This window comes from Mauremys mutica, chromosome 9 (genome assembly GCF_020497125.1).
Source record: "Mauremys mutica isolate MM-2020 ecotype Southern chromosome 9, ASM2049712v1, whole genome shotgun sequence".
NCBI classification, from domain to species: Eukaryota; Metazoa; Chordata; order Testudines; family Geoemydidae; genus Mauremys; species Mauremys mutica.
Genome location: NC_059080.1, coordinates 23,762,530 through 23,786,134, shown reverse-complemented (window position 1 = coordinate 23,786,134; position 23,605 = coordinate 23,762,530). Strand labels below are relative to the sequence as shown.

The 23,605-nt window shown below is 48.7% G+C and overlaps 1 protein-coding gene across 1 annotated transcript in view; it reads right to left on the bottom strand.

Annotated features, from left to right (window-relative positions):
• STARD8 (StAR related lipid transfer domain containing 8) overlaps positions 1-18,969 on the bottom strand; it is a 122,900-nt gene extending 103,931 nt beyond the window's left edge. The window contains exons 1-2 of the mRNA XM_045029706.1: positions 18,927-18,969; positions 9,873-9,906 (exon numbers count right to left, since the gene is read on the bottom strand). The gene's annotated coding sequence lies outside the window, so the exon portion shown is untranslated. The remainder of the gene's footprint in view (positions 1-9,872; positions 9,907-18,926) is intronic.
• Between the last annotated feature and the right edge of the window lie 4,636 nt (positions 18,970-23,605).

The following is a 23,605-nucleotide window of genomic DNA, read 5'->3' as shown; positions in this document are numbered from 1 at the left end:
CACGCAAACGTATTTCCATCAATCACACTCAAAAGAAACAGGCTGCTTGAAAACTTATTCGAGTGGGATTTCAAGGGCACTTTGCAGATTTTGACATGTGATGTCAACAACTGGTGTTTTAACAGTTCTAAAACTTTCACTTTTGGAATCTCAACCTGGACTGTCATTAAATAATTACGGTCTTGGCCTCCCATCATTTCCCACACTGGAGAACCTTTAAATTGGAAAAAAAATGCTTACAAATGCTGATGTTATGAGTCAAAATTATAAAAAAAATTCTGCCCAGCCTCTATCACACACACACACACAGCTGCACTCCAAGGCCCATGTCCTTTTAATTTTCCTTCCCATCACTTGGTCCCTCTCCAACTCCTTCATCGCTTCTATGAGGCAACCAGTTGCTTTTTTCCTGTAGGCTAGGCTCATTGTTGATGGTGCTGCTTCTTCATTACAGGATCTTACCAATGACAGGGAGGAGCCTTCCACTGCCTAGTCACAGCCCTCATTGTTCTCTGCTGTGCTTCCCCAATGCCTCATGCTCCCACATTGCAGTCATGTGCCTGCTGCAGCCAAGAAAAACTTTCACATCCTTTCAACATAGGTACTTACATGGGTGAGGGGCTCACGGAACAATGAAATGGGGTCAGAGCCCATGGGCAAGTACACTGCTTCTGCATCATCTCAGCTCCTGCCAGGTCAGTGTGCTAAGCAAGATCAGGAGTCAAATACAAATTTCCCAAACAACAGCCTAGAGCAGACATCATGGGGCCACCAGAACTGTGTGACGTAACACGTTATTTTGCTTATTATCCCATCTATCTCAAAGTGTATTCAACAGCATCTTAGCTTCTCTGGGTCGTACATCTCCACTGAAAGGGAAAAAAGTGTGTTTTAAACTTGGGTTACCTTGCCTCAGTTAGGTAACAGATTAATACAACCATTAAGACACAGCAACTTGGCTTTTAACTCAGGTTAGCAACTTAAGCTCAACCTGTCTCCACTATCAGTTTGAACTCGAGCTGCTAAACCAAATTAAAAGACGAGTTGATGTATTTTCACTGCTATTTTAATCTGAGTTAGCTAACCCAAATTAAATTCCCACCTATTTTTCCAGTGAAGACATACACTAATATATCACTCTGAAGATCAGGAAACTCTTAGCCCTCTTAGGCCACTGAACAATCTCCCAATGGAAGGAGTGGGAGCCCCAGCACTTAGGACATTTAAGACTGGACTGAAGAATACCTTTGAGGACAAGCAGGTGGAGTAGACCTGGTTGGACCAGACTTTAACAATGTCTGCTTTTCTTTCATCTTATTGGAATGTTCTGAATAACTCTAGATCAGTGGTTTTCAACCTTTTTTCATTTGTGGATCCCTAAAAAATGTCAAATGGAGGTGTGCACCCCTTTAGAAATCTTTGACAGTCTGTGGACCCCCAGGGGTCTGCAGATCACAGGTTGAAAAGCACTGCTCTAGACACATGCGCTACAGTATTACAAAGCACCCACCGGCCTCTTGCATACCTGCAGGCGAATATAGTAGAGGTCTCCCCAGGCAAAAGTAGGAATGGATCCAGTAACAGTGTCCGAAGAGGAGGCATTATATTTCTTTTGCATTTTTATGCAGATTATTTGCAGAGGCTCTTACCATAGAAAAACATAGGCACAGCTCAATTTCTTTGCCTTTCAGTGGATTCCTTTACTTCTCATTTCATGCAAGTAAAGAAATGCACTCACTTTTGCCTTATGGTCCTTTTGGTCTCCCACAAGCTGTCCAGAGGATGTACATACTAGTGTACTTTCTAGCCTGCAATTTCTTTTCTGCTTCTTTGAATGACTCCCTTGCTGCCTTGGAAAAAATTTTCCCCCATGTGTTGAACATAAAGAAGCAATTCCTTTGGTATCAGACAATTGGGACCTTGTTGCTGCTAATTATTCCCCACACTCACTTCTTGTAAACAATTTGCATTCTGGTCAATGCAAGGAATAATCCTATTCCCTGGTGAGGATTCTTCCAATTCTGTCCCTCAAAGAATATCCCAGGGTGTTTGATAGGATCAGGTGTTGAAAGTGGGATCAGCACATTGTCAGCTGCAGGAGACAGAAGAACTTCCAAGTCTGAAGTTAAAACCCCAGAAGGACATGGGAACCAAATCAGGGAATTGGAACTGCAGTTCAGCTCCACAATCCAGTAACTCTACTGCAGAGAAGGTTTATGGTAGGAAGAGAATAGGAAAGAAAAGACTGCACAAGAAACAGTTTGGCATTTCATAACAAGCTAGAAATGCTTCTTGCTTCTGAGAGTTAGTTTTCAAGTGACCATCTATGGGGAAAGTTGCAGTTTGTGGCCAAATTGCTTTAAGAAACATTTTTTATGATTTAGTTTTGGTTTGTTTCATGGGAGTTAGTCACTGTGGCATCAGGGCCATGTGAATGCAGAAAGCTGCCCTTTGGACTAGTCTGGAAAGGGTGGATGGATATGAGGATTGTTTTATTCAGAGATGTTTGCAGGTGCTGTGGCTTTCTCCTAAGGGCCTAAAAGGTGCCGGGGACAAACAGGAGATGTTTTTCTTTAACCCCTCCCTTATAACTGCCTTGGAAAATCCCCCATGCCCCATGACTTTATATGGGAGCTACGTTCCCTGAGTCCCACTCATGACCAGGAGGTGGCAGCTCCTGCTGAGAAGTGGCAGTACAATGATATCTGCCTCTGGGTGACCATTCAGAGTTATGGAAACTGCAGCGTGGAAATGCGTGTTTCCAGGAACAGCTTTGAAATTGTATTTTAGTTGAGCAACACATAAAGCCCGCATGGATAAAAACATCCCTGGAAGAAAGGCATAAACAATCAGAGTTTATAAATCATGAACTGGACCGAATGGCTCAACTGCACAGTCTCCAGCACCAAACCACCATGCACGAAGGGGGGATGTGAGGGGGGAATTAAATGGTCATGGATAAACTGAACCAAACAGAAAGTGCTTAGAAGTTCAGAAACAATTGCAGAGGCTTCTTTTGGGGCAGAAAGAGGGATTTCCAAAGATCCTAACATTGAGGGGTGACTGTCTCAAGATCCAGAATGAATCTAAGGAAAGAGAGCAAAGGCCACCTGTTTGCTCTCAGATTGCCTTGGCATAGGGTGACCAGATAGCAAGTGTGAAAAATCGGGATGGGGGGAGGGGGAAGTAATAGGAGCTTATATAAGACAAAGCCCCGAATATCAGGACTGTCCCTATAAACACAGAACATCTGGTCACCCTACCTTGGCACGGCAATTTTTAATGCATATATTCTTATTTAGAAAGTCAGGATTTACCTCCTTAAGGCATTTGAACTAATCACTCCCGTTTCCAGCTGTTTGATCACAGCCTCCGCTGATGGAGTTCCATGCAAGGCATTGTAGTGGGACGGGAAAGGGGCCACTTAAAAAGCAGTGCCTTCCCCCCTAGTCACACAGCCAAAAAGACTCAAAGATCTTCAGCTAGACAGTGCCCAAGACACTGACGGAGCAAACAGTCTTACCAGGAGGGTCTTGTTTCAAATCTGCCTGAGACACAACAGAGGGGTCTGGGAGTTTCTTTTTTAACAAAAGGTACCAGAGCTTCAGAATGACTCATCAGCTGAGCACAAGGCTGACCACACAGAGAGAGAGAGAGAGAAGAGGAAGGAGAATTGAGATTCCCGTTCATCACATGTCAAGTCAAACAGCAGCGTCAAAACCACTAATAATCACATTCAGCTCATTTTTTCCTACCTCTGCAATTGGAACCCGGACTGATGACTGTATTTTCCACTATGTAACAAGCACCTTTTTAAAAAAAAATTGTTCAAAAGTCCAAATGGAAACTGGTCATCATTTCAAATGTTTCCCATCTCCATGTGTAATGAGTTTGTTGGCTCTTTCCAGTTGACTTCGCCTTTTGCAACCTTTCCGATCAGTTGTTGCCTTGGCTTTGTGGTCAAAGGCACTCAGAAAGCCAGAATGAGATTTAACCCTTTTTTGTGTGGAATCGCTTAACATCCCATTACAGCCACATGCAAACCTTGCTGCCAGCATGATCTTTTACTGTGGCCCTTTCAGCATGTCTCGATACACAAATTCCATTCTTTTCACCAGCTAGACTAATACCCAATCACAACCTATGATGGCCCACTTCAACCATCACCCAGTTGCATCCAGTCTGTGTGTAGATCAATAGCAGTGGAGCACTAAAAATACAAATGTGGAGAGAGAGAGAGAGAGAGAAACTGCTCTCTTTTCCCAGTTACTTGAAAGCAGTGCCCAATCACAATCTATTCGGAGCTTCCTGTTCAACCAGTGACTCAGACCAAATCCCAACCATTCTCTTCAGACAACTCAACCCAGTAACACAATTAAACAAATGCACAATGCCACAGCCTGGGGAGTGAACGCAGACTTGGTCAGGGACAAAAATAGAAGGTCCATATACCTGAGCCAGAAGGCTAGAACTTACAGACGAAGACTCCAGAAAGCTCGTGTATAAATATAAAGTGAGCGTAACCCAGCTGTGATGATAGATAGCTAACATTTTCATTTGGTTATTTTGGAACTCCAAACATTGCATACTGATCTATTCCCCAGGTGTGTTATCTCAGAGAGCTCTGCTGAGATAGCCCACTTTGGAGAATCACTGTTGCTTGGTATCTTTTTTTTGTTTAAAAGACATGATTGTTAGACCTCACCTTGTCATCAGCCGCTCAGCAAGCTACATTGGGGCTGCTATTTATTGCTATTTGCAGAGGGCAGGTAGGAATTACCCGCCCTGTAGTGAATGCTCTCAAGCCTCGTTTCTTGGACAAACATTATATAGATGTATTTGTATTTAGAGTGTGGGCTGTGTGTAGTTCTTTCCTTCTTGTTTTGCCCCGAACAATAGATGGAAAGTTTGGTTAATGTCATTAAGGAAGTGAAGGGGTAGAAGACCTATGAAAATGAAGCCTCAGTCCTCAAACAGAATCTGCCTGAAGGATAGGCTTGGTGCCAGGGAGTACTCATGTTTTGTGTGCAAGAAACAGGGCAAAGCTGCTGTGTAAGATGGGAACACAGCAAAAGGGAAGGGAGAGAAGGAGAACTCTCCACTGGGAAAGTCGGGAGCCGATGGGATGGGGCAAAGGCTTATTTAATAGCGTCTGGGGATGGGAGGGTCCATAGCAGAACAACTAAGGTTTCCCCTCTGTTTAGCTAATATCCTGGAATTTAGTGAATGGTTCTAGCTATTTCGGTCTCAGGATAAAATTATGCCAGTTGTCTGGGGGAGGGGGAGCTCAGGGGATTAGCACTGATATCGGGAATGTTTCATCTTTCTGGATCCTATACAGGCAGGTTAGTAGCAACGGCTGTTAGGTGGCCTATGTGAAATTTAGTGGACATTTCAGTCCAGTTCTGAATGGACAAAAACCACCATCACAATAAGCATTGATTGCCATCAGGGGCAGGGACAGTTTTAGCAGAGTGGCCCAGATTGAATGAGCCACAGACACTTGAACCCCTCCCCTCCTCAAAGAGATGAGAAAAAATACAGATTTTCATTACTGACAGAGGGCTTTATTCACGTCATATCCAGCTATTCTGTGAAACAACAACAATGGGAATTCCACAGAACAGGAGGTCAGTTAGAGGGGTCGCTGCAGCATGACCAGCTGATCTCAGATCCTGCACGCTAATAGGTAGGATTTTAAAAGGAATTTGAGGACTGTTTTTGTTGTGGAACAGGAAATGGCCCAGAAAGTCAATCCAGGTAGTTTCCCAGGGGACAATGGACAGGATTATGGAGAAGAGTGTATTGTGACCATGCTTTGCAGAGGATGGAAGGACTAGGACAGGCACTTTCCTACTCTGCTACAAGGCATAAAACACGGAACAACCTCCCCCCTCCAGCAAACAGCCTCTCACCTCTTGAAATCCTACTTCTTTCATGAGGTCTCTGACACTGTGCTCACCCACAAAGCCTTCATAACCTCTTGCTCTGAACTGCTGCCCTACCTACCATAAGCGCCTACTAAGATTTACAGATGGGCCTGAGCTGCAAAGTTTGGATATAGATCCCATCTCTCCCAATGTTCAGGCAGGATCTCTAATTAGATTATAAACTCTTCAGAGGAGGGAACTTCTCTTGTAACTGTGGCTGCCACATTGACTGAACTACTATTGACAGGGTCGTCTTAAACCCATGGGGTTCAGGCCTGGGCTTCTCCACTCCGACTCTTCTCCCTGGAAATATCAGCGGTGGTACCTGTATCGTTCTGGTAAATATATAGGGCATAAAGCCACAAGCCTACATTTTAACAGGCCAGATTTCAAGGTTTCTTTCATTAACCTTGCCCCTTGGTATCTGATACCAGTCTGCAGACAAAATGTGGAGTGAATGACACAGAAATAGCCAACCATGTCTTTGATCAGTCCATATAATTGCAAACACCACACATGCAAATTCTCTAATACAAAAATAAAGAGCCGCTTAGCTAAGAAAGAGATTTTATTAATCCTGTGTTCTGATCCAAAGACTTTGCGCAGCTCCTCATTAGTGTCCCTCTAGTGGCCAGTTCCAGGCTGCAGCCTGGAACTGACCAGGCCTGGCACACATAGAGATGGCAGGAAAGCTGCAGAGCTGGAGGACTGTGAAATTAAAGATAGTGCTTTTCTAGTTTAACTACATATTTGCCAGGAAGCCCTAATTCTATAGACGTCTTTAACCGAGAAATACCAGTATCATCCTTCCCCTCCCCCAAAAGTCTTAATTGTGGATGTGATTTGTTTGCTGGGGCAAAATATCTCGCTGGCCCTTTCACTTGCACACATGGCTCTTTAACCTTCGTTAACAAGCTCTCAAGATTCATGTTGTTAATCTCTCCAGTGAAAGGGTGAAGAGAGACCACCCAGGATTACGCTCCAGTCCCATTCACAAAGCACCCCTTGTTACCAGAAGCTTTCCACCGGTTAGGGCTCAGAGCTAAATCTAATCTTTTAGTGGCTGAAAAACGAGCAAGGTCATTGCCCTCCAGTTATGAAAACTACCTTGGAGATCCCCACACACATGCCATGAGCTAGCAACAGTAATGTGTTTCCTGTTTCACTCTGGAACAGACTCCAGTCCTTCCTCCGCCTCCCCTTTTCTGTTGCTGCCCAGGGATAATTATTTAAAGGGATTTCTCTTGACCTTTTCGGTGTCAAGAAAAGAGGAGAGAATGTGGCTTCAGGATGCTTCAGGGCCCCTGTAACTATTTCCAGGCTGCTAAAACTGACCTTGTCTGAGGAAACCACAAGGCAAGGCGGGGGCGTGTGCCAGCCTTGTTCTCGGAATTCCCATGCGGCAGGGGGGCTTACAACACACCGTGCAGCCAGAGCCAACAGCTACATCTATTCCCAGAAAAATCCCTGAACTGTCATTTTCCCTCAGCACAGTTCCATAGGTGGGAGCAAAGGTGGAAGCTGCAGGTAAGGGGCAGGTGTTTTCACCCTAGCCGGTTTGGAGAACTTGATGGTAAAACTCCCACGCTTTGTCTGCACTCAACCTTGCTCCCAGCTGCACCAGTGGAGAATTACAGGTCCAACTATCCCCAGGGCAAATGCAGCCAAACAGCCTCATGTCACAAAAGAGAGATTTTTTTAAATCACAAACCGGGCAAGGTAAAAGAAGCAGGTATGATAACAAAATAAATCAATGTACATCTCAGCCACAGAGCTACTGACAGCTGGGCTGTTCCTCGGCATCAGTGGACTTTAAAATCAGTGCAGCGTGTGATCACAGTGCATTTCCTCGCACCTGCTATCCATCAGCACAGAGTGTTACATACCTTTAGCCTGAGTGGCTAACTCCTGGCACACTCAAAGAGCCCAGTGACTCCAGAAGGAATTTTGGGTGTGCAAGGAACGCAGAATTGGGCCATGAATGATGGCTCTCAATATTTTTGGGCAGCAGTATTAGTTTACCAAGGTGAGGCCCTCAGCCTTTAAGGTGCTGAGGACTTCCCACGAGGTGCTGGGCATTACCAACTCCCATTTAAGTCAAAGGAGGTGAGGGTGCTCAGTATCTGGCAGGATCAAGCCATAACTCCTCAAGGGTCTCGGCTGGCATGCTCTAGCCGCCTTGCAGCTCTGCAGGCTGCTTCTGCTCATGCACAGTCCAAGCCCCATGGCGGGTTAAGGTGCAGACAGCAGAATGGGGGGTGGACAGTGGCAATGCACTGGGGCCCCTCACTAAGCCTAGTCTATCAGTCACTGAACAAACATTCACTAGTATCTGCGCAGCACTTGGGCAAGGCAGTGCTCCTGTAAACAAACTCAATGTCATTTAAAGCCCTAACTATGAGAGAGGCACGCGTCTCCCATTACCTGGGAAACAATGCATTATTCGTACCAGAGATAGCCATGATGCCCACTGGTGCAAATGGAAGCAAACACTGATTGTAAACTCAGACCGCGAACAGCTGCTTCCTGGCCACTGCTTCGGCAAAGGCACCAGGAGCAGCAGTGAGGAGCTGATGCCTTTTAAGATGCCTTTCTAAGTCCCCCAAAGCAGAGACAGCCTAGGATCTGTGACTCGCCCGCTTCCTCTCGGATAGCCCAATCTAGGCCTCATTATGAGAACTCCGGGTTCCACTAAGCCAAGGTTTTAAACTGGTCACTCCAAAGGTTCCCAGTGACACTGCTTCAATCACCCCCGCTTCACCCAGCCCAAACAGGAAAATCCCCAAATGAACACGCCCTTTGTCCTTTTAAACTTCCCTTATACAGTAGGTTGCTAACTCCAAGTCCTTAATCATCACTTGTTACCCATTTCAGAATACCCTCTGGTCTGTCAGTATCTCTCTCACATCAGGACCCGTGAATGACAATACAATACACTAACACTGAATATTTGGCCCTTCTCTAGTGCCGTCCATCCAAGGGCCTCAAAACACATCATAGCAAGTCCATCCTTGCCAAACCTATTATTCAGATGGGGAAGTTTAAGCTCAAAGCAAAGTGACTTGTCCTAGGTCACACAGTGAGTCAGTGGCAGAGCCACAAACAGAATTTAGGGGTCCTGGCTTCAGGTTCGCAGCTCCTGACCCCTGGTCACCACCCCACACAGTTTGCCAAACGCACTCACTCCAGTGCCAAAGTGAGGAAGTTGTCACTGATGCTGCACACTGTAAGCTGAGGGAGTATGTTCACCCAGCATATCTCCAATAAAAACAGAACCAGAGTAGAACAGGGAGAAGGGAAAGAAAGAGGAGCACACATTTGCTGACCAAGGCAGAGTTAACACTTTAAAATAGTTCTGTGTGTTTCTGCAGATACAGCACTACAAATAAGAGAGGGGCCACTTCTCCATTCTTGCTTCTAAAATCAGGATTTCCCCTTGCACGAAATGGAAGGGATTACACCCATTTTGCTGACAATTAAAGCAAATTTATAGGCAAACCAATCTTTTATCTTAGGGAGGGCATGGGGTGCAGGGCCTAGGCGGGTGGGAGGGGACGGGCACAGTTTGGGATAACAAGAAGGGATGCTGATGCACACAGGTTCTCTAGCACCTGCATAGTGCTTTGTGCTTGAGATGTCCGTCACCTTTATAACAAAACCTTCAAATCTGGTCCACTATCCTAAGGCACAGAGGTGAATGGAGAAACAGACCAAGGGAGCGGAGGAAAGAGCTTGAAAGGGAAACCAGAGACTTGCAGGGAGACTAAAAACCCAGCAATAACACTAGCCTAATACCACAAGTCACTGCATTGGAAAGGGAAGGACACCCATGATTATACGCCTCTGCGTATATCTTGGTAGCCCCATCACCAAAACACAGATCTAGAGGCAACAATGAATATATTCTTGCTGATAAAAACAGAACATGCCATCTCCACTTACCTGTGTCCCTTTTATCCTCCAGTAATGTGAAACACTGTAAAAACAAAACAAAACAAAAAGAAAATAAATCATTTTACAATCTCTTATATTCCTGGTCATGACGCCTAAAATTTCTGTGTCTTCATCATGCAAACCCAACTAAAGCTCTCCCAGACAATGGCAGCTTGGATCCTGGATCAGATTATCAACTGAGGCTACATGATGGAATGAAGTGGTGTTGGGGGGAAGTAAGCTAAGGAAAGGATCCCCAAGGAGGTGCTGTAATAGAAGCAAGGTTTCATTAACTGGCTTTTGCTACAGCGGGTAACAAACGCCCACAAGATCTGAACGCAGACAGAAGATGCCAGCACATGAAGGAAAACAACAGAAGGCAACATTTCATATAGAGCAGAATCATTTCAGCAGGCAAACAGAAAAGGAATTGAATTTCAGAAGGGCAGGAGGAGATATGGGGCCCCAGGGCCAATGACTACCTCCCCTCCAGGCGTGGTGGAGTCAAGCGCACGGGAGATGCTCAACACATTCACCATTTAAAGGGGGAAACACTGGGGATGGAAGCATCATTTTCCTTCTCAAGCCAATGAGAACAATATGAGGGACAGGACAGATATTTCACAATGATGGGTAATTCCACTGATTCTAGTGCATTAGTCAAAAATAAACAGGGCACGATACATTGGGAGAACTATAGAGAATGGAACACACCTGATTTGGGACTTTAGAACCTTACGTTCAATTTCAGGTCTGAAAATTACGATGAGATTTGCCTGCAAAACTTCCACCAAGAGCGTTTCCATCACCTCATGGGATCCCCCTCCCCAGTAATCCCCTCCTGTGGAAAAGCAGCAGCAGAGGGCCTGGAGCTGGACTTAGAGATGAATGAGCCACACAGAGAAAGCAAGTGAAAAGACTTGCAAAACAGAGGGGAGCAGCAGGGGGGAGACGATTTGGGAAGTGGACCCTTGCATTAGAGGTTCTTTCCAACCCCACCACGATTCTACGGCCAGGCGTATGCTACCAAGTTTTTCCAGCATGGCTGTGCCAGTTCGAAGTGTCAGGCAACCCCCTGACATAGCTATGCCAGCTTAACTGTACCAGCAAAAGAACTCCTTTGGCCAGTACAAGCAGAGTCTCCACTAGGGGGCTACAGCTACTGGCAAAGCCTTTCTGACATAGGCTAGCCCTAAGATGGAAACGCAAACAGAGACCATTAGATTTGGAGCCAGGGAGTGAAAAAAGAGAGGAAGGATGTGGTATATTGCTCTGAACTAAGACACAAGCCCCATCTGCTCTGAGTCTCTCTGGCCTCTGGGTGCCGCTTGTGAGCCATACTGTACGCAGCTGTGCTCTTGCTGCAGCTTGCAGGGTTCTGCAAATCTCCCATCCTCCCCAGAGCTGCTGCAGCCAGCTTCTCTCCTGCATGCTGCCTTTGCAACCACCACCTGCTCCCTGAAAATATGACTATTCAACCAGAGACACTGCCTGGCTCCTCCTGCCAGGGCTTTTGGTGCCCCAGACCCAAGTGGACATTGCACGCACACAGGCTGTGTCGAAAAGCCCATTCTCTGTACTCCAAACCCAGAGCCGGATCCTCAGGTGACTCCCCCACCCTGGTCCCTCATTCCACAGCATTTTAGTCACCTCCTGGGCACGCTCGCAGATTGGCTCTGTGATGTGCTGATAGGCAGGGATCTGTTAGTAAAGAGACACACACCATGGCCACAGGCTGAGATACCAGTCACCAGCTGAACCACATGGACGCAGCACTTCGAATACAATACATATCTCTCCCCTCTGTCAACACAGGCCTCCAGTCTTTCCCAGGTAGCAGCCACATGGCAGCTGGAGTAGCTCCTACACTCTCTTCTGGCTTCCCACCAGTGAAGGGTAAGAGCATCATAAACTTATAAGAACCTGGCTTAGCCCAGCCACTAAAGGGCCATAGGAAACACATGCCCACACAGTCCCACCCACCCGCTCCAGAGTGCATCACCCTAGTGGTTACTAAACTTTCTGCTCAAAGCTCTCAGTTTACCACACTAAGACCTCAGCTACTCCAGTCAGTGCCCATCGCATCCCACTCAATTGTACCTGCTCTAACCCACAACAGAAGTTGGGCTGCTCCAAATCCCAGCTCTCTCTTGCAAGAAGCTCATGCTGCACTGTAGGCAAGAGCACATAGATGGGTAGAAGGCAAGCAGTGGTGATGCAGATATGGAAAGTGGAAGCCAAGAGTATAAGATGCCACACGCCACAACATTTCTCAGGAGATCCTGTGTCCCACAGAGCAGGACTTGCAGGACATTCAGGAATCCCTAGGCAACTTTTACAGCCCATGAAAAATCATGTCCTGTTAAAATACACCATCCTGGCTTTGGGTCAGAATGTCACCACACTGCATGATGCACCAGTTAGTCCCATGAGACAAACTCGAAAAGAATGCTAGCCTGCTAGAGTAGCAGTCCCAAAGCCTGAAATACTAGTGCTGGACGGAAAGCAGTGCCTGGGAGCCACTGCATTACATCTCTTCCCTGGGAGCAGAACCAGGGTCACCCCACATGGGGAAAGGGTGCAATGTCCATGCCAAACCCCTCTGTGCTAAATGAGTAAGAAACACCTGGAATGGAATGAAGAACCATCCTGGATATTTGGCTACTGAGCCACCAAGCCTTGCACGCTTGGACTGAACTATTTAAGGAGCCCTTTTCCCTTCCAGTTTTCATCATAAGGAAATTTCAACACAGCTAGAGCCTTGGGACTCAATTATTCCCTGACTCCAAACACTCACCTCTGAACCAACTCCACTGGAGTCAAACCTGGGGCCCTCAAACAGAACTAACCAAGTCCCCACTCTCACTCTCCGCCAGCCCATGAATCCCACAGTGAAGAACTAAATGTTGTAATATTTATTGCTATCTGATGGCGGTTTGAGGGACTGACTGAAAAGAGTTTGTTGGGCCTCAGCCCAGATCATTGTGGACACTTCCAGCCCTCAGAGTCGGGCTGAGTGTCGTCATGGCTAGAGGTGCTTGCCCAGCCACTGCTCATACTCTTCCTGTCCTGGGCTGTACACAGAACATCAGCCTCCGAGACCCTCACTTGGCAGCTTTTACGAGCACTTCAAAAGTTCACACACACTCCAAAACCAAAGCTGAAGCTGATGTCCTGATTGTTTCCAGGCCAAGGGCACCAGCACAGGATGAGGATTTGCTGCAGAGGCCAGTGGATGGGGAAGACGAGCCGGGAGGGGGAGAAAGTCCTTAGCATACCACTCTCTTCCCATGTTCTGATTTATTTGGGATGCCAGCTCTTTGGGGAAGGGGCCTTGTCTTCATGAGTGTCTGTGGTGCACTTAGCACAGTGTACAACATCTCCCCTGGGGATTCTGGGTCTCTTCCCCCCACATCTCCTGGCATACACACACCTGACTTTCACCAGATCTTGTAGGTGGTTTTGAAACCATTTCAGTAAAAAATGGTCAGGCCACCTTCAACCAAGTCTACACTAGGGCTCCAACTGGCTTTCACAGTGGTTATAAAATGTCCCCAGTGTAGACTGGCCCCTACAGCCACAGAGGAAAAGTTAGGCCTCTCACAGGGCATGTCTCGTGATGCCCAGGCAACTGTGCAAGCAGCAGTTGGTGGGCAGGGGATGTCCACATTGTAATCGCATTAGCAGGCTCTGGAAGTGGCGGGCAGAATGGAGTCTCCAAGCACAAAAAGCCAGGGATAAAAAAAATAATAGAAAAGAAAGGAAAACACAGCCCAGGCTCCTTTGCTGGGCTCAGTTCTTGGAGAGGCTTTGCCTGCATTCCGTTCTCTCAGCTTTGTTAGAAATGCAGCAGCCTCTTTGATGATGAAGGGGCCTGCAGTGAAGTGAGTGCAGCATGCTGCTTTCTCACATCCCCCAGAGCTGCTGGGCGGATGCCCCTGGCACTGGCACAAAGAGCCCAGGAAGTGCTTCCCTTTCATTGCTGGAGGCTTTCTGCAGGCATAAATAAATGTAACTAAATCTCATCAGAACAAAAGAGATGACCCAAAATGGCATGGCTCTGCCTGAGATAGCCCAGGCACAGAGCAAGGTGTGTGGGAGGGAACCAATGGGGGGTGCTGCAGATACAGAGGGATGGGAGGGGAACCCCTGGCACTGCCCATGGTACTGCACATAGGGGGTGGGGGAACCCATGACACTGCCCTAGGTATGAGAGAGAGAAATCCCAATGACCATTCCTTCCACTGGGTTGGAAGGCTTGAGCCAGGAGGCACCAAAGCCCACCCATGCCCAGTCCCTTTAGGATCCCCACATATTCTCACAAGGTGCCCCCCCCACCCCCCAAACACACACACAGTTCATCACAGTAGGAGGCCCAGGCCAAATCACACCAGATGTGCTTGCAGGGCCTTGGGGATAATGTTAGGAATGTTACATTCTGGTGAGTCTGACTTTCCCACAAACCAGCAGGGACCCTTCTTCCTGTCTGGGGCACTGGGGCTTGGGGATAGCACACAGGAAGAGGTGCTTAACCCCTTCGCTTCTGCTGTGCTGCTCGCAGCAAGAGCTGGGCTCAGCAAATTCAAGGAGCACGGTGACGTGGAGGCCGTGAGTGTGGGGTTATCGCTGGGTTTCCAGAAAAGGGCTGTGCCCGTGTGTGCGTGGGCATGCACAGCTGGGTTACAGGGGTCCTTGGATTTATTGGGGATTTCTGAATCTTTCCCTCCCTGGTGAGAAATTGGACAAGATTTGCTGTCACTAGCCTGTTTACCTCTGTCCTATCCTGCGCAGCCAGGGAAAGCCCACGCGGAAGCAGCACCATTGCTGTAGCAGTCCAGAGGAATTAATGATAGTCAAAGCTGAAAAGGTTTGGATGGTTAGTTAAACACCAGGGCATCTGCAGCTTCTTTCATCTCAAAGGATCCCACAAGCTTTACAAGCTTCAGCCAGCCAAACACACACACACTAATCACTTAGCCCCTCATTGAAATGCAGCCAGCTCTGGGCATGGCATGGTAGTTGGCTGAACAGTGTACAGCAATGAAAAGGGAAGAGCAGTCCCTTAGGATCTAATAAGCATGAAGCTATTCCAACCTTGGGAGGATCCCTCTTCCAAATGTTCCCTGGCTTCTTCTGCCCCTTTCTCCCGCAATCTTCCAACCAGCTCCTGCTCCATCTCTCAACACAAAGGGGTTACAATTCTATCCTTGGAACCCAGTGCATTTTTTCCATGTTAGTGAATTTCTAGGGATTCTTCTGTTGCTTGGTTACTTGTTAGGAAAAATACAGCATAAATGACTCCTGGGACCAGGGAGAACGAGATGAAACCAAGAGAGCCTTAGCCCTACTGCCTGTTCCAGACCCTCAGCGTTTCTCGTTGGAAATATTGAGAAAGAGGTGGTGTCCTCTGTCCCTTCTGCTTTCTGAAAGCACAGCTGTTCCCAGAACTGGCCTCCCCTTCTCCTGCCCTGTAAGGAGCCCGCAGCAATGGCACAGCCCAGGAGCAGCACTTACCCTGCTACCATCTCCTGAGAACCGCCAGGCTACTAAATTTTAAGGAGGTTGCTCAGTATTTTTAGATTGAAACTTGTAGCAAATCAAGTCCGACTTATTGTTGTGGGATGGGGGCAGGGGAGAGAAGAGGGTTTGGGCGGCTGTGAACCCAAGAAGGGCAAAGATGGAGGTGGGGGAAAGAAAAGAGAAAAACTGCCCCCCCCTTCCCAGATCATCCCCTGCAAGGGGTGAAAGGAAGTTTAGATCGCACCCGAGGACAGAAAAACATGTCCAAAGGGGATGTACAGGCCCTGAGCTTGGGAGTAGGCACTTGCACTGTCTAACAGTGATCCCTTCACAAATCTTAGCCTCTTTGTTGACAGGCTTTGTGCCACTCCAGGTTCAAAGCAAACCTCAAGGGCTGAACTAGCAAGGAAGCATCCAAAAGCATCACCCTCAGTCAGAGGAGCTCATTTATCATCATGACAACAAACTGAAGGCCGGAGCTCAGAAGTGGTGTGTTGGCCCCAGGGTCCTGGACAAATTCCCTAATTGGGAAATTCTGTTCCACCTCCCAATATACACCCTGCAGAGGCCGTGGAAGGGGTTCTACTTACACCTATTAGGGCAGGGGTGGGCAACCTGTGGCTCCGGAGCCACATGTGGCTCTTCAGAAGTTAATATGCAGCTTCTTATGTAGGCACCGACTCCGGGGTTGGAGCTACCGGTGCCAACTCTCCGATGTGCCGGGGGATGCTCACTGCTCAAACCCTGGCCCTGCCACAGACCCTGCCTCCACTCCACCCCTTCTGCCCCCTCCCCTGAGCCTGCTGTGCCCTCGGTCCTCCCCCTCCCCCCCAGAGCCTCCTGCATGCCACGAAACAGCTGATTGGAAGGTGCAGGGAGGGAGGAGAAGGCACTGATCAGCAGGGCTGCTGGTGGGTGGGAGGCGCTGGGAGTGGAGGTGGGGAGGCGCTGAAGGGGGGTTGCTGACGTATTAGTGTGGCTCTTTGGCAATGTACATTGGTAAATTCTGTCTCCTTCTCAGGCTCAGGTTAGCCACCTCTGACCTAATGGTTTTATCTAAAGAAATTCCTAGGTCACAAGTTCCCCAGAGTCCTGCTCTGCCTCCCGTGAAGCCAGGCCATGTGCCTACACTCAGGTTCCTGACAGGTAATGAAGTTTCCGAGGCCAGCAAGAGATCACCACAGTAATGAAACAGACCCATATAAATTAGTGGTTAGACCACATCGGGTGGTCCCCAAGAGCTTGGGTTGGTTTATATTTAAAATATCAACCACTCCCTAGAGCTGTGAGAAGGCAGAAAGAGAGACTCTGAGAACACTCTTCAGATAAAGCGAATTCACTTGATGGTAATCATGGCCCCTCTAACTTGACTGCTGCTAACACTCAGGCAAGTGAAGTGTGGTTTGCACAAATGTCTGCAGAAAGAGTCCGTGATGCAAATACTTGTGTGAATATTTGCACAAACAAGCACACCAGAAGGGTTCAGCCACCATGAAAGTGTGATGTGAGGTCAGGATTCCTCCAATCAAAGCAAAAACAATACCTGGGACTCTGGTGACCAAACAGTACAAGTAGTCAACATTGTACAGGATTGGGCCTTTGATGTGCTATTGCAGCTGAACTCTGCAATAAAAGGATGAAGTGATATGGCATCTTATTCCTCCAAGGAAGACAGCAGAACATTCCCATAGGTTGCTGGCATGGGAAGACTTCCAGTAAGGCTGTTTATATTATTTCTGGTTTGACATCTAGGAGAAACATGTTTCTATTGCACTGAGTGCAAGCCAAGAGCCCAAGAACAACCAGCTCTGGCACAAGCCCACTGTGTGGTCATAGGATAAATCACTTTGCTTCAGTGAGTCTCAGTTTCTCCATCTGTAAAATGGGATACAACTACCAAGCTCTACAGGATTAATGTGTGTCTGTAGAGCCCTTTAGAGGACTAAGAAATTGTAAAGTATCATTAATAAATTCTACAAAGATCATTGTTACCTTCAACTCTGCTAACTACCTCGGAGATAGTATGTGTAGTGTGTGCATTTTATCTTGACATAAGCACTAGCTGCTATAAAGGTACTGGCTGGAAAGAATTTTAGTGTATCCCACAAGCAATTGGAAACCTCTGTAACCTGCACTAACAGTATCCCCATCACCTCTCACACAGACCTGTCATCCTATTGCAGCAACACAGCGTATCTAACACCACAACGGCCACCTTTGGAGAGACAAAGCTGGGCTAAAGAGACAGATGAAGAGCTAAACCCAAACCAAAACTGCCACCCACCATAAGAAATGTTGCCACAGGAAATTAAAAATTAAGGGCCAGATTGTGGCATCAGCTACTCCAGCGTAATTCTAAATGTAGTCACTGAGTAATACCAGATTTATACCTTTGTGTTGCAAATGAGATTCTGTCCCTAACTGTTGTGGCACACATGGTATGGGGCCATGCCCCTAAACTTCCTTCTGTGCCATCCACCCAGCTGTTCACTGAAAACTTGAGGTGCTGCTCAGACAGGACTTAGAGGAAGAAAATGAAACTACAGAATATTGCACAGTATAAACAAGACATAGGGGAATTCAGAGTCACAGGTTCTCTGAAGAGGGAGCTGAGCGCACAAACATTTAGTGTGTCTTCACCTGTTCCAAGGGGGCAACTTAGGGTTTGCATCCATAAATGATTCACAGATGTTTGCACCGTTAGAGTGTACACGTGTGGCTCTGACTCTACCCATAAAGAGTGTGTTTGTCTGGGATCTCCCGGGGGGTAGAGGGAATGTGAGTGACTGCAACCAATGTGACACAGGAGAGAGAGAGAGACTGAATAATTTTCTATAGTAATATCCAAAATCAGAGGATGGGCAAGGAAGAGATCTCCTCCAACTATCAGAAATTAGCCAAGGTTTTTCCATTAAAGAAAACGGAGGGAAAAGTTTGCCTAATCCGGGGAGAAAGAAGACCGCAGAAATGGGATCACGCTTCAGAGCATCTGATACCAAATCAGGAACGGACATGGGGGGATAAAGCCAAGTCGTAGGCAGATCGGACCTGTCTATGACAGAGATCTCTATATATGACTTGTCATGCAAATCAATTACTGAATGTGAGTGTGTCTGTACAAATGCCTGAATACCTGGATCTATCCATTCAGTGTGTGCATGCCTGCATAGAGTACCCACACATGCATGCAATCCATAAAGTGCATATGGCTGTGTGTAGAATATCTGCATCTATCCACACACAGTCAGCACCCAGCACCTCTCATTCTTCTCTGTGGAAGCTGTTGAGTGCTAAGAACTTTTGAAAATTTGGCTATTGTGCATGTCTCTCCCTACAACACACACATATGAATCTGTGTGTACTGTATCTGCATTTAATCATATAATGTATGTGTGGACACATGCGTACAGATGCCCTGGAGCACACCAATACCCAAACTCGGGCATTGCAAGACACCCCCCCAACCATCCCTTCAGAGCTGTTTCCTGGCAGCTGACAGGGAGTCTGAAAGCCTGGACAAGATTTAAATGGACAGTTTCTTACCTTTGCTTTTTTGAAGCAAGCCCAGAAAAAATCCAATAATGGCATGATGGGCAGGGCAGGGGAAGTCTGTGGGCCAGCCCCCTTGCACACTCAGCTATAACATGGAGTGCCCCCAGCCCTGGGGAGAACCCTTCCCGTCAGATCCATAAGTGGCTCCTCGCAGCACAGAGCTGCTGGGCAGAGAGATTCAGCCAGGAGAGAAGCTGCTGTACAGGGAGAGAGGGAGGGACAGAAGGAGGAAGCAGTGCCCAGGGAGGCGGGCCGGAAGATTCAAACCCTGCACCGTTATTCTGTTGGCTAGAAATAGGCTTGGATGCCGATTGAAATTCCCTGGACATTATGAGTTTTAAAAAGACATGGGCTTTCCTTCCTGTCTCTTTAATGCACCATTCAGCATTCCACATTCCCGTCCCCAGGCAGCCAGAGAGAGCAAGGGCAGAGAAAGAAGGAACTACAAAGCATAAGAAATGAGACCTTCGGTGTCAAAGACACACACGGGGCATTGGAAATCCAAACCCCACAAGCTTTAGATTTTCAATCCAACCCCCACCCTCCTTTCTTAGCTCATCAGCCCCCCACACAGGCTTTCAATATTTCCCCCAGAAAGGGGTAAACAGCACCCTAGGTTAACCTTTTCATCATTGATCTCCTTTACCATCACCCCACACCGTCTCTAAACTCAGGGTTGCCAATTGCAGTGAAGGCTCCATAGCACAAGGAGGAATTCAGTTGCTCAGCAGTACATTTGGCAGCAGCAAAGCAAGCTTGTGATTGTTACCAGAGCTGGGTGAATATTGTAGGAAAAAACAAATGCAATCCAAGAACTTGCTTGGACAGTATTCACAGCTCCTTATTCACTTTCTGCAGATGTTTGTGTGAGCAGCCATTTGTTCACAAGGAAGTTCACTGAAAGACTGCCATAAACACTCTTGCACGTATTTGTCTCTCTCACATGTATGGCAATTGCAGAGAAACAGTCAATAGACGCAGTTTTAGGTCCATAAGCCATTTCAAGGCCTCACCTGTGACACTGTGGATATCGTCCAATTCACCTTTGAATCCATATGTGGGGCAGCGCGTTATGACGTGTTTGATGGCATGGATGTTCTCACCACCAGGGGCGGCTCTAGGCACCAGCAAAACAAGCTGCTGCCTGGGGCGGCAAAATATAGGGGGCGGCAAAAGGCTCATCCTGCCGCTGCGAGCCGAGGAGCGGCCCGTCCCCTGCAGCCAGGCGGGGCCGCGCTACCGGCTCCGCTTGGGGGAGAGGGATGGCCCCTTACCGGTAGCGCGGCCCCGCCTGGCTGCAGAAGACGGGCCGCTCCTCCTCCGCTTGTTCCCCGGGTCCTAAACAGCCCGGCTCAGAGCTGCGTGGTCATGGGGCGGGGCTACAAGCTCCGGGCCGAGCGGAGGCAGCTGAGCTTAGCCTGGAGCTTGCGGCCCCGCCCCCTCCCCACACGGCTCTGAGCGGGGAAGAGCTCAGCCCCGTCCGGAGCCTTGCGGCTGCCGCGCAGTGAGCCGGGAGTAAGCAGCCGGGGCGGGGGGGGGGGTGGCTAAGGGGCAGGGAGTCCCGGGGGCAGGGAGGCGGCACAGGTTCTGTGGGGGGGGGGCGGTCAGGGGCCAGGGAAGGGGGGTTGGATTGGGGGGGGTCTCAGGGAGGTGTTTGTCAGGCACCCCCCGACCCCATTACCCCCCAGGCCCAGCCTTGACCCCCAGCTCCAAGCCCAGCCCCTCTGATCCGGACACCCCCCTCACCCCATTCCCCCCACAGCCCTGACCCCCAGCTCCGAGCCCAGCCCTTCTGATCCGGAAACCTCCCTGACCCCATTCCCCCCAAAGCCCTGACCCCCAGCTCCGAGCCCAGCCCTTCTGATCCGGAAACCTCCCTGACCCCATTCCCCCCACAGCCCTGACCCCTAGCTCTGAGCCCAGCCCCTCTCATCCGGACACCCCCGACCCCATCCCCCACTGCCCTGACCCCCAGCTCTGAGCCCAGCTGCTCTGAGGTGGGCACCCTCCGACCCCATCCCCCCACCCCAGACCCCCAGCTCTGAGGCGAGCCCCTCTGAGCCAGACAACCTCCGACCCCATCTCCTCACAGTCCTGAGCCCAGCCCCAGTGAGCCGGGCACCCCCCAGAGCCCAGCTCCCCACCCAGCCCTGGGCAACAGCAGCACCACCTCCAGGCAGTGACAGCCCATTGGCACCAACCATCACCATCACCCAGCAACAGCCCATTTTGTAATTGCAAATGTATACAGACCAGTAAAGCATTTAATGTTTTTAAATAATGTATTTGGTGTATTTTCAAATTATTACAAATTAATTTTCACTAGTTATTTTTTACATTTCCAAATACATGTTACTATAGTATTGCAACTTTTTTTTATGGAAGGGGCTCCCAAAATTGCTTTGCCCTGAATCCTCTGGGCGGCCCTACCCCAGTGTGTGTGAGGAGCCGGGGAGGGAGGGAAACGGGGTCCCCTGGAGCCGAGCCCGGGCTGCGATGGCGGCGAGGGGCTCCTGGAGTGTGTGAGGAGGTGAGCGGCCGACTGGGTTCGTCGGTGCTGAGCAGGTAGCCCCACAGCCAGAGATCCTCGCCTTCCCTCCTGCCAGGGCTGGGCCAGGGCACCGTGAGGCTGAAGAGCAGCAGGTCCAGGGGGCTCTCCAGGTCTTTGGCCGCCAGCATGTCGAGGGTGAGGGCGGTGAGCACGAACTGATCCACCTTGGCCACCAGCAGTGCTGCGAAGCCCAGGGAGGGGGCCGTGTTCTTTGCGCCACCCCGTAGCCGTGCCGCCACCTGGAAGTACTCCCGCTCCGTGCTGCCCAGCAGCTCCACCCGCATGGGGACAGAGTCGCAGCTGGGCCAGGGCTCGGCTGCAGTGTGCTGGTAGCGGATCCCACATTTGGGGAGGAGGCCAGTGCTGGGGCAACAGGGGGTGTGAGTGGGGGGTACTGGTGGGCGGGGGGGGCTCATGTCTGGGGGCGGGAAGCCAAAAAAATTTTTGCTTGGGGCGGCAAAAAACCTAGAGCCGGCCCTGCTCACCACAGTCACACAAAGGGGAGTCTTTGACTTTCTCCATGTGCATCAAGTAGCCACATCTTCCACGGGTTGTTCAGATGCAGTTCAGTGTGGTCCAAAGTCTGCATGGCAGGTCAAAACTGGGAGGGGTAGCTTGTTGGGTCAGCGATAATACGATTGTTTGGAATGGTAGATGAGGCCCAGATGCTTTGCACTTCCTTTATCAGATCCAGAGACATGAAGTGGTCTCGTGTGGTCCATAGTGGTTTTTGCGATTTCAAGCACTGTTGAGGTTTGTCATCCATAACCTGACAGATGGAAAGGTCTGGGCAGCTTTCAGCACCTTTAGGTTCTCATGCTGTGGCTATATCTCAGGTGGAGGTTCGGTGTTTGAGAACATAGAAAGCCACAGCAGAGGTGTTTATTTTAAAGTTCCTGCGATGATTCGCACAATCTGATTCAGCTGCCTAGCCACAGCTTCTTGTCCACAGTACTCTGCAGCTGAGTGAACCAGGGTCATAGCACCAGGCCAGTTGACCCCCAGCTTCTTCCTGCTAACTTTTGAATAATGTCGATGCAAGTCTTCGCTTTAGAGGCTACTTTCTTAAGGTGGTCACGAAAGGTCTGTGTGCGCTCAAGAATAACACTGAGATATGTTGGCTTTGGGTCATAACGCCAACAAAACTTGGCTTCCACCACAAAACTTGGACAGTTAAAGTGTTTTGTGTGATTCTGTTGTCAAGGTGAGAAGTACAGACTACAAATTTGCTTGGATTTGGACTCTCAGCTGCCACTTTTGAAAGTACCTCTCTAGGATCTTCAGGTCAGATGTAAGGGTTATTGCAAGTTTTTTAAAGCTATAGAGGCCTGAGTTGCAAGTGCCAACTCATCAGCATATGCAAACTTCTGCACTATCATTTCAGGCATATCTCTCGTGTATACATTGGAGGGTGTTGGAGCAAATACAGAGCCTTTGGTAGTAGCCCATTATTCAAAGTGCATGGCTTGCTGAGATATACACGCATCCTTCGGCCACTAACAATGGTGTTCAGCAGCCTGAGAAGCCGCACACAGGGGATCACTTTAGCCAGTTTCAGTAGCAGACTGTCCTTCCAGACTGTGTCATATGCTGCTGCCAAATCAATAAAAGCAGTACCAGTGCCATGCGCTCCAGTATCGCAATGGTCTGCACCATTCACAAATAAGGGGGTTGAGGCAGAACTGGGAAAAGCAGTGGGAAAAGATGGTATCTGTCCTGAATTCCCATATAACCTGGGTCCACAGGCATGGAAATGGATGATGCAGCTTTTCACCAACATTCTGGAGACTGGTGAAATCCCCCATGTGTGGAGAAAGGCCAAGGTCATTGCACTCCTAAAGCCTGGAAAACCTGCAGAGCACCCTTCTAGTTATAGGCCAATATCCCTCTTGAGCACCACTTACAAGGTGATGGAGCACATGATTCCGAACCAAATCAGTCCCACTGTGGACTCCAGCCTACCTAAGGAGCAAACTAGGTTTTGACTGCTCAGAAGTTGCTGCGACCAGGTCCTGGCCCTCACTACAAGCAGCGAGGCTGGATTCCAATGAAAACTCTAGACGGCTTTCACCTAACTGTGCAAATAGGCATTTGCACTACAAGCCTTCTTATGAACATG